The sequence below is a fragment of the Pygocentrus nattereri genome, chromosome 8 (genome assembly GCF_015220715.1).
Source record: "Pygocentrus nattereri isolate fPygNat1 chromosome 8, fPygNat1.pri, whole genome shotgun sequence".
NCBI lineage: Eukaryota > Metazoa > Chordata > Actinopteri > Characiformes > Serrasalmidae > Pygocentrus > Pygocentrus nattereri.
In genome coordinates this window covers 29,656,551-29,671,081 of record NC_051218.1, presented here as the reverse complement: position 1 = coordinate 29,671,081, position 14,531 = coordinate 29,656,551, and the positions used below count along the sequence as shown (strand labels likewise).

Genomic DNA, 14,531 nt, shown 5'->3' with positions numbered 1-14,531 from the left:
TGCATGCTCTTTTTCTTTACATTTTGCACATTGTCCCAACTTTTTTGGAAACAGGTTTGAGTCTGAAGATTTCTCTGAGAAACTGAAAGGGAGTCTCTTGAAAATAATGAAATATAAATATATATACATATACATGTTAAATATATTAAAATATATATTTTATATATATATATATATTTGTTTGTAATGCCAGGGAGCGAGAAGGCGGACGCATATGCTGAGATAAGTGACTTTTATTGAGGGCAAATCCAGGGTCGTGGTCATGACAGTCCAGGTTCAAAGATCCAACACATAGAATGAGGGAAAGACATGATGAAATACAACCAAAAAAACAAATCCAAACTATACAAACAGCACGTCAAAACAGGCTTTCAAACAAACAACAATTCAAACATACATCCAAAAAAAGACCTGCAAACACACAGGGGAAAACACAGGGCTTGAATACATGAGGGCAAAATGAGGGACAGGTTGAAACATAGGTGGAGACAATCAGGAGTGGAGTCACAAAACAAGAGGGCAGGACTGAAAACCAAAACAAAGAAGCACATGGACAGGACTGGGAAGTAAACACAATAGGAGCACTTGGACAGAACTGGGAGGGACCAATTGTGATATTGTTTCCCTGATGCTGAACAACTATTGACGTAATTCCCATTTCGAATGGAAATTAAATAAAGATTAGGCCAGTCTCTGACTTTTGCACAAAACAGTATGCATATTAGTTGTATTATAAAGTTCTGGTAAACTTTCCTTACACCACTGAATTAAGTATATAGTTAAGTAGAGTTTAAGTAAATTTCGTTATGGTGACACGGCTAATTCGGGAGGCCAGAGAGAACAAAGGCAACCTGTCAGTGTTATGGCTTGACCTGGCAAATGCATTCTGCTCCATTCCACACAAGTTAGTCCAGCTCACTCTGATAAAACATCATGTCCCTAGTAGGTGTAGAGACCTCGTTGCTAATTGCTACAACTTCAGGATGAGAGTCTCTTCTGGAGCCACTACATCTAGTTGGCACAGAATGGAGATCAGCATCATCACAGGGTGACACTCTGTGACACTGTTCTCCCTGGCCATGAATATGCTCCAAGTCCGCTGAGCCAGAGTGCAGAGGGCCCTGAATGAATTCCAGACAATGGCAGCCACCCATCAGGGCATTCATGGATGACCTGACAGTCATGAAAGAATCAGTCCCAGGCTGCCGGTGGATTCTGAAGGGACTCAAGAAGCTGATGAAGTGGGCCCGGATGCATTTCAAACCTGCCAAATAAAGATCCATGGTGCTGAGTAAAGGAAAGGTGGAGGACAAGTTCCAGTTTTACATCGCGGGCACAGCCATTCCAATGATCAGAGACAAGCTGGTCAAGAGTTTGGGCAAGGTTTTTGACAGCTCTCTGAAAGATTCAACATCTATCCAGTCAACCTGCGCAGAGTTGGATGGCTGGCTGAAATCTGTGGACAAGTCCGGTCTACCTGGAAAGTTCAAATCCTGGGTCTACCAGCATGGCGTCCTTCCCAGGATTCTGTGGCCCCTCCTCATCTACGCCATCCCACTCTCTACAGTTGAGACCTTAGAGAGGAAAGTCAGCAACCACCTCCAGAGATGGCTTGGGTTACCAAAGAGCCTGAGCAGCATCACACTCTATGGGCGCAACAACAAACTGCAGCTGCCCTTCAAATCCTTGGAAGAGGAATTCAAGGTTACAGAAGCTAGAGAAGTGGTGTAGTACAGGGACTCTAGTGATCTGAAGGTGTCCAAAACTGGAATCCAAGTGAGGATGGGCAGGAAGTGGAGGGAGGAGGAGGCTGTCCAAGAGGCTGAGGCAAGGCTGCATCACAGGAGCCTGGTGGGAGAGGCCAAGCCGGGTTAGGATCATGGAGGCGTGACCAAGTCCTTAAGACCATCACTGAAGCCATCAGCACTGGACCTGTGTGGGCAAAGCAGTTTTGTCCCTCCAAGAAAACCATCGCCTTTGTCACAGCTGAGGAGCAGGCAGCCCTGGTCAATAGATCACCAGCAGGTGTCATGACCACTGCTAAAGACATCTGGACACAAGCTGGGGTCTGATCAACCCCAGCTGGGTCACCTGGATCAGGGTGTAAGATGTTGAAAGATCCAAAACACCCTATGAGTCCAGGAACATAACTGATTATGTGTCCATGTGCATCAGCAGATGTATTTACACAGTAATGTCTTATTGGCCAAAATCTGAATTCTAACTCATGTAGACTAACTCCCCATTACCTGACAACTCAACTACATGTAAACGCATTAATCGGATTGCAAAATCTAAGTTTTTGCGATTATCGGTTTATTAAATGCATGGAAATGTTTTCTGTGAGTCCTGATCTCATTCCCGGTGAAAATCTTGGAAGACAGTTGAAATCTGCCTTAGGGAAGAGACACTCTACAAACATACAAGAGCTTGAAAAGTTTGCAGTGGAGGAGTGAGGAAAAAAATCTACCTGCTGACTTGTGCAAGGAGCTTTTACATGGTTACCAAAAATGTCTGGAGACTGTCAATGCTGCTAAAGGGGGTGCAACAAAATTTAAGGAAAGGGTACCATCAATACTGCCCATGTCATATTTTGTGTGTTTTCTATAAAATCACTTCCTCAAGTTGAGAAGTCATAATATATATATATATAATAATTCAGAACTTGTTTACATTTTTCTTTAAAGGGCATGTTAACAAAGGTTCTGCTATTGTCACACACCACAAAACTACTTTTATTTATATACTGTTTATTTATTTATAGACCCCTTTTTGCTAAGACTGTGCTTTTTTCCCACTAATAATATTGCTCTGGGGAAGCGAAGGCCATGAACCAAGAGTGGGCTGGAACCCTGGAGTGTGTTTTATTCGTCTTCTGTGCTGCCTTGTCAGTTGTGCTCTTGAAGATCCATTTGTGCCACAGAGTGATGGAATAAGAGCGAGACTGCCAGGGGGCATCCGCTGGCTCTGCTAACTGACCAGCTGTCTGCAATTCCCTTTTTGCTCAGTCCATGTGACGGTGGCCTTAATGAACCACTCGAGCATACACGCAAGTCGGTGTCAGTGGCACAGTCTTAACCAAAAGTGACATCATACAAATGAACCAAGGAGGTGGGTTACCCCTGGGCTTGGCTGGCTAGGTAATGCCGAGCATGAATGAGACTCCAGAGGCATGTAGAAGGAAAGTGCATTTGAATTGAGAGTGAAATAATGCATCAAGTGCATTTGAAAACAACACAGCAAGTGCATCTGAACTGAAAGCAAAATAATGCAGCCAGTGCATTTGAAGCCAAACTGATTTATTGCAGACAATATTGAAAATAATGCAGTGCATTTGAACTAAGACTGAAATGATGCTGCCACTGAATTTGAACTATAATTGAAATAATACAGATGTTGCCCTTGAACTGAAAGCAAATTAATTCTGCTGTTGCACTTGAGTTAGAAGTTAACGAGAAGGTAACTTTTTGTTAATTTTTTTGTATGTTTTTAGTTATTGCTTCAATTGTATTATTCTGTTTTTATTTATTTCAATATGGTCAACCTATTGTTTTTTGTATCTTTTATTATTTTTATTTCATTATATTTTTATTTATCCTTATTTTATCTTACTCAGTAAGTTACTATATTGTTGGAATTATAATGGTTTATTTATTTTTTATCCATTTATTTCTAATGTATTTATTTATTTATTGTAATAAACAATGATTATTATTACATTTTATTATTTGTTATGTTTTTACTGTTTTTCTTAATCAATGATTGCTGTATTGGCTCAACTACACTGTAAATGAGAGTCTCTCTCAATGTACTCTGAGTTTATATTAAGGTTGATTGAATGAATTAATTAATTGAACATAAAACAATGCAGTCATTGGATTTAAATGCAAAGGTAATCAATACAGCTATATTGAATTTGAACAGAAATTGAAATAATTCAGAAAAATGCATTTGAACTAAAATAAAATAATTAACCTGTTGCATTTTGCCCTGCAATGGACTGGCGACCTGTCCAGGGTGTATCCTGCCTTCCGCCCGAAGACTGCTGGGATAGGCTCCGACATCCCCCCGCGACCCTGACGGAGAAGCGGCTTAGAAAATGGATGGATGGATGGAACCTGTTGCATTTGAATTGAATGTGAATTAACATAGCAGTGTCATTTGAACTAAAACTTGAACAATGCAACTAATACACTTCAAAACACTGAAATAATGCATTTGACTAATTAAACTAATACAGCCATTGTATTTGAATTAATGCAGCTGTTGCATTTGATTTTAAACTGAAGTAATGCAACCATTGGATCTAAAAGGAAAGTGAATTAATGCATCTATCCATCCATCCATCCATTTTCTAAGCCGCTTCTCCATCAGGGTCGCGGGGTTAATGCATCTATTGAACTGAAAATTAAATAGTGCAACTAATATACTTTCAAACAAAAAATGCATTGGATTTGACACTGAAATAATACCATTATTTCCATTGTATTTGAACGAATGCAGCTGTTGCATTTGCTTGTAGTCGCTACATCTGAAGGTCAGTTTTACTAATATTAGCACATCACAAACAGTGCATTTTAGTATGTAATTGCATTGGGTGAGGCAACCCTGCAACTTAAAGAACTGTGTGTTTCTGAATCCATAACCTAGATTGCATTTTGTACAAAGGACTCAACTATCTAGTTTCATTGCCTCAGCTAGAAGATACTGCTATCCCTGCTATATATGTCCAGCCAAACATTGATTCAGACTATGTCTGGACATCAAGGGGAATATTTTTATTATTCTCAACATCCACAGGAATTTTTGCATTTCCACTTGCACAGAAATGCTACTTGTTATGGATTTGGAGAAGAAAATTGAAGGCAGAGGTGTGGTCCGACTCAAAAACATGCTCTGAATGAGAATCTTGACCATTGTAGCAATCATCCCATAATTCGGCACAGACTGACAGTCAAATAACAGACATCACAGTGAGCACCAAGGGTAGATTCCAGCCTTTCTGCGCTCGTCTCACTGCTTGAGCTGTTTGGAGTCTCTAGAGAGAGTCATGGCTCGGTGCAATGAGGGCCTGTTGTCAATCTTCAATATAAACAAATCTTTCTCTCCTTGCACCCTGCAAGGGCAACTGAGTTTAACTTACCACAGTCAACTCTAACCCTCCTTTCGTAAGAGATTAAATCAAGCGGCTACCAGGGGAGTGTATTTTTCAGTAGGCAGTCGAGTTAACATTGACAGTATAACCCAGCTATGTGCAGACATACAGTAAACAGTAAAGAAAGAAGGCAAAGCAAAAAGCAAAGTCTACCTTTCTATCAGATTTGATTCTTTAAGCTCATGCTAATTGTCAAATTTGCATCTATCTATGCAATACAGTTCTCTATGGCATGAGTCCAGCTGGTTTTGATGACAAAAATATGTCACTACGGTGAATTGCCAGTTGGCCAGTGCCAGTTCGGCCAAAACGGCACATTGACCGGAATTTCATAAGTAGGTATTATGTTAATGTGCATTTTGTGTTAATTTGGGCCTCTTAAAATTTCCCTGAGACAAAATGATTCATTCAAAAAAGGCACTAGAGCTGCAGTATGAAGTAGCCTGGTTTTCTATTTAAATGAACATACCGTGGCTAGCCTAAAGAGATGGATTCAAGTGCCAATTCTGAACCACTGCACTTTATTTGTGCATGACATACATTTGCATGAAGGCAATTATGCATTCATCTGGGGGCCATAAAAAATTCTGGGCATGCACCTGACCAGCATCTGAATAAGGCATTTGCTTTGATTAGATTAGATCCAGTTTTCCACTAAAGAAACACCAGTGCTGTTACAGTGGGAGGAAAAATCAGGATTAAAAAGTCAAAAGGTTGTACTGCATGTGAAGACAAAAAAGAAAGGCCTTCACAGAAAGTTAGATTATGATTATTGGACCTGCCTTTACTTTGTTAATTGCATACAATACTTTCAATGACGCAAACATGCTTGACTTGCTAGGCTACTGGATTTATTTTATGGTTAGTTCGTTTGGTGGATGTCAAGGGTACATTTAATCATTTCACTCCAATCCCTTAGTTTTCTTTAATGGTGAAAGAACCTCTTAAAGCCAAGCATAATACCTTATGCAACCCTAATCAACAACTGAACCATCTCGGGCTTGTATAGAGAAAGGGCAGAAGCCTCTGCATATTAATATTAGGACTAACAATAAAAAAGAACCTGTGGAGCTTCTCCGTCTTACACATCCAATAACTCACAGTTAGTTACTGTAAAATCCTCCACGTCAAAATCAATGCCCTGTGCATTGCAGCGAAGATTGAGTTATTGAAAGCTTCTGAAGAGTAATTAACTACCAGATGGAGCAGATTCTTGGCTCTATTGGGGACTAAGCCAAGTAGTCATCCTTGGTCCCAACTAAAGATATGTGCCCTGATGCCAAGAGAGAAGTAGACTGCTATGCCAAATGTTGTTGTTTGTACATAACGAACTTTCTTTTTTGGCAATATGAACTTGTGAGTACATTTTTGCTCAGAGACAACAGTTGTTGTTTTTAATTACAATCAATTTTAGGCCAATTCCTCTGAAGGCTGTAAGTGACAGAGTTGCTGCGTCATTCCTAAGGGGTTCTTGGCAGGGGCTTGCATTGGCAGAGTCAGCAAGATGGCATCAGTATAAACAAATCAGAGGACAGTTTCTATCTCAAGATATATTCAGCAGTTTCATCAGAGGGACAGGCTCATAGATATGCTAGACAAACTACAGCACCAAAATAGAAAACCAGCTTAAGTTAGCTTTCAACTCGATTTAATTGGAAAGAGGCTTCAGTTCATTTTGAACCAGTCCTTCTGTGTCCATCTTTATGTCTGGGAAGCCTCTTACTCATACAAAGAGGTAAACATGTGGACAGAATGCATTGATAAATGTCAAGCACGTCTGTATACTGATGTTAGCTGCTATTTTGTGACTTTTTAATGAATTTATCCTGCAGTAATGTCCCTTTTGAGTGAGTGATGCAACAGAGAATAAATTATTTTTATAATACTTTGGACTAATGTCTGTTAAAAGCATTGAAAAAAAAACAGAATGCTTATTACAACCTTCTAACACCTATTTTAAATCTGTGTTTAATCTTAAACAGAGTTTTGACATTGGTAGCCCAAACTGAAGGCTTAACTCTAATAGTTAAAGTTTGCCACTGGGTCAGTTTATTTTATGTCACCATGTACACAGCTGATTTGGTGCAGTTGGTAAAACATGGAAATGCTCTGTGCAAAAGAACACTTGTTCACAGGAATGAACCCAGTAGTGTTTCCAAGTGGCACTACAGGGTTGACATTTATCAATAAACAAGCTCAAAACAGCCCTGCCATGAGTAATCATGTCACAAATATTTCTCACAAACATGATTTTCTGTCTTTATTTTTAAGTTTGTCTTTAGCTCCACATAAATAGAGCACATCATGCCTTGAAGCTGAGGGTTGAATTCCAGGTAATGCAAAGATATGAATGTTTTGACAGCATGGTTCTGCAGTGAGATGAACCATCAATAAGGTACCATGCCGAACTCCTTGAATAGCACTCTTTTCCACAAAACTGGGTCATTCCCCTCAGATCGTACCAGTTTGTTTTAGGTAAAAGCATAGATCATGATCTCTCCTCACATTTTTTCTCTCTTGTACAGATCTTGTGGAGGTGCATCACAGGTAGAGCTGACCACATCACTCACTGTTGACCTTTCATTGTAAATGTATAGATGTTTATGTGGACTGCAGAAGCCTATTGCATTAACTTAGTTTTTGACAGGTTTGCAGCCATGTTCTTTTAGCTGATGTCGTTATCAAGAGTGACTTAAAGTCTTCTTCTTCTTTCGGCTGCTCCCTTTAGGGGTCGCCACAGCGGATCATCTGCCTCCATCTTGCCCTATCCATTGCCTCCTCTACTTTCACACCAACTGTCTCCATGTCCACCTTCACTACATCACTTAAAGTATGATTAAAAAATGAAGACAACCTGTCTACATGGATTCCTGACCTAAAAAAAGGATCCAGACAAAGCTTTATTTAGTTAAATAAACCCAAAAATAGACCTTGATGAAAAATAGGTGCAATGGAATGAGTTGCAATAGTACATGGAAGCTGCCCAAAGCTCATCCACATGACACTTTTTCTCTATTTCTAAGTATCTTCAGATCTGTCTGCAGTCTAAGTTATATATTTTGGATACCATGAATTGTACTGAAGTCTGACAGGCAAGACAGGAGCTTTCTGGAGGAACTGGCTTTCACCCCTGCAGGGATTGGAAGTGTTGCTAAATTGACATATTCCGTGATGTATTGAAAATTAGATGTTCCCTGCAGATAAAGTATTCTTTTGTTCTTTATGGACCACAGTGTACTTTTTTCTTTCAGAGGAAAAAACAATAATTAGTTCCTACCAAAACCATCCAGTTCTGAAAGTCTAAGCCAGGAGTCTATGTTCAGCATAGTTTAGCAATCCTACTTAATCACATCAAGTAAACTTGGTAGTATATTGAGCAAGGAAATCACTGACATGTACTCCACTAAGGCCTCAAGGGCCAAGATACTTGTTGGGCTTGGGCAAGATTCAGAAAGAGTTCTCAGGCAGAACTTTGGGCCACAGTCTTGTTTAGAAAGAATTTCATAGGGCTACCATAGAGTTAACATAGAATTTTGACATTTTTATGCTGCAGTTGGTTTGAAACAAAACTTTTTTGAGCTGTTTTGGGTTCAGGCAGAATTTTGTTGTGCTGCTTGGCTTGTGTCTGTTTCATTGAATAAATAAGATCTATGTTTTTAGACTTGTCTGACTTTTCAACAGTGTGAAGGCAATACTCTATCTACTCAATTTAATGCTGATGTTTTTGCTTTATGCATTTGTGGCAATATACTTATAATAGAGTGCAACAACAATTTTTATTTGTTCTGATGGGTTCAGACTGAAATTTGTCAAGTTGCAGTTGGGCTTAGAGTGATACTTGTCTGGCTACAGTTGTGTTCAGACATAATTTTGTTGGGTTACAGCAGGTATTGGGTTATTTATTGGTTCTGGCAGACTTTTGTCAAACCAGAGACTTGCTCTGAGTTTTATGGAACAGCATAGTTAGATTTAGACAGATATTCTTAAGTCTACAGTCAAATTCAGACAAAATTTTAGGTAAATTCAGATAGAATGTTTCAAGCAAGAGTCATGTTAAAGCAGAAATTTTGGGTAGTAATTTGGTTCAGGTAGAATTTTGTTGGGCTGCAATTGGATTCAGGCAAATACTTGTTGGACTACAGAGTTTTGTCAAGTTTTATTCAGGTTACAAAGTAATTATTTTGAGCTCCAATCAGCTTCAGACAATATTTTCTAGAGTCATGTTTAGATTTATAACTTGGTGATAGGAATCACCCATTTTTTGGCTCTATATCAGTTTTTTTCAAAATTGCAAGCCTTATTAAAGCTTCACTATACAATCCACAGAAAATGGTCAGCTGAGACTACAAAAAGCCTGTTACCAGACTCTCACCAAAACTAGATCTGGAATCAATTCACTAAGGGACTAACTGTAATTCCAGAAACACGGTGGAGAGGGATTTACACTGGCGCCCATAACGGGTCACTTGGGGCATTAGCCTGTCTGAAACTGTCACAGGAACTGGACAGAAAGCTATAGTGGAGATCAGGTTACTCTGGTGTGCAGAGTGGACTGTGAGAATTGTGTGTTGGGGGGTGGGGGTGGGGGGAGGGGGGTGGAATTGACTGAATGTGTGTGTGTGTGTGTGTGTCTCCAGGGTCTTAATTCAGCCATCTGTGCCTTAACAGGTAGAAACAGCATATTAGATCAGAGTCAACACAGAGCAAGCTGAACTCTATCCTTTCAACTTGCAATGACCTTTTTCTCCTTTTTATGTATTCCCCACTTCTCTGTTTCATGTGCTTCTCTGTCCATGCCTACGTGTGTGTCTTTGTGTCTGAGTGCAAAAGAGAGCCAGAAAAGAGTGTAAAGGTTTTTAGATTTTTCACTGTTACTGTTAATCCTGAAGGCCACTGAAAATGTTGCGGCATATCTAACACAAATAAGGCTTGTATAACATGTTGCTGTACTCTCAGTCCTTCTCTTTTAAAACCTGGACATTCACCAGGCTTTATACTGATATTCTAATGAATACATTTCATTCATTTTTTCAGCCTTCTTCCATAGAATCTCATGAATGGAATCAATTAGGGCTGAATAACTGCAGGACAGGGTTGATTACCTTCATTTCATAAGTGACACTGAGGCTGACATCAGCAAAGAAGCTATGTTTCAGCTTTACTGGAACGAGGACTGACAGTTTGCTCAGTGCTCTCATTCACCAGAGCTAAGCTTGCAATGATTCCACCATTTTGTTTCCAGCTGACATTTCTAATTTCTTTTCGATAAAACTGGAAAGCATAAAGCGATAGAACATGCAATTCAAGCAGATAAGTCAATTACAGTGTAGTTTATGCTACATATAATGTAGTAGAAAAGGCAGAATGGAGTGGGTGGAGACGGGTGTCAGGGCTGATGTGTGACAGAAGGATAGCAGCAAGAGTGAAAGGGAAGGTTTACAAGACAGTAGTGCGTCCTGCTATGATGTATGGTTTGGAGACTGTGGCTCTGTCTAAAAGACAGGAGGCTGAGCTGGAGGTTGCGGAGATGAAGATGCTGAGATTTTCGTTGGGAGTGACAAGGATGGACAAGATTAGAAATGAGCAGATCAGAGGGACAGTGAAGGTGGAGCAGTTTGGAGATATATGGGACATGTGTTGAGGAGGAATAGTGGATATATTGGTCAAAGAATGTTGGAGATGGAGCTGCTGGGTAGAATGAGAAGAGGTAGACCTCAGAGAAGGTTTATGGATGTAGTGAAGGTGGACATGGAGATGGTTGGTGTAAAAGTAGAGGAGGCAGTGGATAGGGCAAGATGGAGGCAGATGATCTGCTGTGGCGACCCCTAAAGGGAGCAGCCGAAGTAAGAAGAAGAAGAAGATACTGTAGTAGAAAAAGTGAAAAAAAAATAATTTTCCATTATTGGTACTTTCGATTCTATTTGCCTTAACATTAGAAAGTAGTAATCTACAGCAGAGCTGGCCACTTCACATGACTAGGAAGAGGTATTGGCTTCTCCTTCCTAGTTACGATGACATTGCTGTCACATAACTGGCTGCCACAAGCCAGTTACCCCTCCTGAAAAAGTCACAAAAACCAGAAGGATCGTAAGACCCTAGGAGAGGTTTCTGTTCTCCCCAAGCTCACCTTAACACACCACAACAGTCAAACTTCCCATTTGTCACTGGGTCACAACTATGGGCTCAGGGCCTGGGGTACATGACACCAGAAGGTTAACTTTCCTTGCAAGCTTTATTGTGGGCTGCACTGCAGCAGTTTATGAGCAAGCATGCACATACATTCTTAATGTAATTCCAAAATGCTAGTTATTGATTTCATCAAAGTAAAAATAATAGGCCACTGAATTTGAAAGTATATTCCATCCCATGTCCAGTAGATTCAAATAGTTGTTACAGAAAATAACAGAAAAAGTTGTTGCATTAATGGTGAAGAGTCCCTTAAAAGGCAGAAATAGCTGCTTATTTTCCTCAGCATCACAATTTTGGAGCACACAAACATTCCTTTGCCCATTTAATACAAAACCCCTTACTGGAATCAGCTTTCACCTTCTGGGTCAAGATCATGCATCTAGAATACAATACACCCTGGGGACAAAAAGCAGTGTGTTTTAAATTGACCTGGGCTTGTGTTTGATCACCATTCACTTTGTATTCACCCTCTGCCTGATTCTTCTCTGGTGCCTCTGTTAGGTTACTGTGTATGCAACTCGCATGGCTTTATTTTCTGTCTACAAGATTCCGCTCCTTGTAAAATGTTGTTGAGTCGTGTAGTCTTCCTTGTTCTATCTCTACTTTTTACAGCTATTCTGCTTCTGTTCCACACACTTGGAAAAGAAAAAAAAAGTTTCTTGGAAGATCTCCACATCCCACTAAGTAAAAGTCAGCTTGTGGAGAATTGGAAGCATTTTGTTTGTGTTGAGATTATTTTCTTACAGGCTCACTCTCACTTTCTTTCTCTCTTCCATTGTTGGACGTCCCCTCCAGTGTGATGGGTCACACTCTGATCCAGATCATCAGAAACTCTGCAGGGGATCTGGCTACCCATGCTCAGCAGACACAACAAAACCCCTCTGTTGCGTCCGTGGGGCATTTCTGCAACCTTCTTATTCATTTTCGGCAGTGTGCCTCGATGTCTCAGGGGATTTCAAATAAACAAACATGGGCACAGCAGATATTGTTCAGCGTTCGATGGTTTCTGCCTCTGCTTTGGTCCGAAAACACTTATAACTAATGAGGGCTACTGGGAAGATGCTGATAAAATCCTCTTTGTGTTTTGGAAGAGAGGCGAGCGGGACGTGGCACTCTGCCCATCCCTGAGCTGATGCTGGGCATGGTGCGTGTGCATGTGCCAGGAAAGGCCAGGTGAAAGGCTTGGCCATCTGGCTAAAGCTGGTCTTCCAATTGTCCTGCTCCACTGGATGTTAATGGCTGCTTTGTTTGTGGCATGGATGAGTCACAGGCGGCCTGTGGTCAGCACCTCCTCTGACTTATTTTAACAACTTATCCAGTGGAGAAGGAGGAACATATACTGTTAAATAAATAGGCCAATAATGTACTGTAAATAGATGATGTAAATCTGTATAAATGTGCATGCCATGTACACTGTGTTCACAATAAGTATATTTTCTCACTGCATTGATAAAAGTGCTGTTTAGCTGATGGGGACAGTTTCGGTGTCCACCAGGTCTTCCAGGTGGTTGTTAGGAGTCTCATGCTCTCTGTGGCTGTTAATTATTTATTTGAACACCAGTTTTGGAAAGTGATGATTTTATTTTGACTTTCTACTTGTCAGGTTATCTTACATAATCTTTCAAAGTATTTTAAATTATTGTCTTACAGTGAGTAAATCTAACCCTTTTCCTGTTTAATATAATTGTACTTGACAAGATAACATTTACTGCAGAGCAAGTGGATTGTTTTGTACCTAACCCCAGGATTATCTGCTAAAAAAATATTCTGCACTATAGCTGTTTTCACTCTAAATTAAAGAAATGAAGGGGGTTTATCACTTTTGCACCATACTATGTATAAGTACTTTACTTATAAATGACGTGAAATAAACAGTATATTGGTCCCATTACACATATGCTGGGTTAACTGCATTTTTACAAGTAGTGATCCCAAATCTCACTATCATACTTCACCTATAATTTGGTTCTGTTTTGGGAATGATTTCGAATAAAACCCACATCCATAATCCAGCTGGTTTACAGGCTTATTTCTGTAGGTTACATCTCACACTTTGCAAATGTGCTGCACATCTCCCAGTCACCTCATTACCAGAGAAACTCAGCAATGTGGTTTCTACAAAGGAGGAAGAGAGCCTAAATATAGATAAATGAACTTGCCAGACAAACACTTTCCTGTGAACGCCTGAACAAGAAGCCAAGGCCATTCAGCACGCAAATGTGGCTTTGAAATCCCACTTTCACTCTTTAAATGTCAAAAGCAGTCTATTAAATGACAAGGATCCTGAAGGTCACCATGGAACCATTCAGGCTATAAAAAGGTTGAACGTGGCATGCTTTGACACTAAGAAGAGACAATCATTGCAGAGATCATGTGAAGCGGAACAGAAACACAATCTAGACAAAAGCAAGGCTGGCACAACAAGCGTTTTATGGCTGTACATAATCATCAAATACTATTCTTTTTATTTTGCTTAAAGTGACAGTGCTGATTTCCTAACTGTCTTCTGCAATGCTGTTTCAATTCTCTCCATTCATAATTTCAGCCATTATTTCTGCAAAGGCATCTGAAATGGTGCAGTTTCACTGTGGAATAGTTGTAATTGATTGTCTACAGCAGAAAAATGTGCACACTGGGTGCACGCAGCATACATTTCTCAAATGAATTCCCACCTCATCATGTGCCCGTGGTTATTTTTGCAGTGATTGTCAGTGCACAAAGAGCTCTGGTTCTTAAGCTTTTGTTTTTATTTCCTCCAGAAAACTAGTCTCAAGTATTGCATTTCATTTCAAACAGCAACATCTCTAAAGACCTTCATACTCATATTTGAGAATGGCTGCACAAGAATGGAAGAATATACAAAAATATTCTGAGAAATATAGGAGACTGCAGGAAACTAGCATGAGGCACAGTGTAAAAAATTGATTGATGTAGCTAAATAGTGTTTTTGGTCATCTACTCATATTCCCATAGCAACATCAACGCAAATTTTGACAGATAACAAACATTTCTTGAGTGATTTTATTTTGTATTTTTTCAATTACTAAGTAATAAGTCATAGAATTCAAACCTCTTTTATTTTAATTATAGCACAGTGCTACTGTCGCATAACCAACTTAGCAGAGGTGGGAACAAGGTACTAAGTTGCAAGTAACAAGTAAGTCTCAAGTCGTGACACTCAAGTGTC

General features: G+C 39.8%; 1 pseudogene; it reads left to right on the top strand.

The window, feature by feature from the left end:
* The first annotated feature begins 806 nt into the window (after window positions 1–806).
* Window positions 807–14,531, top strand: part of LOC108424944 — a 409,614-nt pseudogene continuing 395,889 nt past the window's right edge.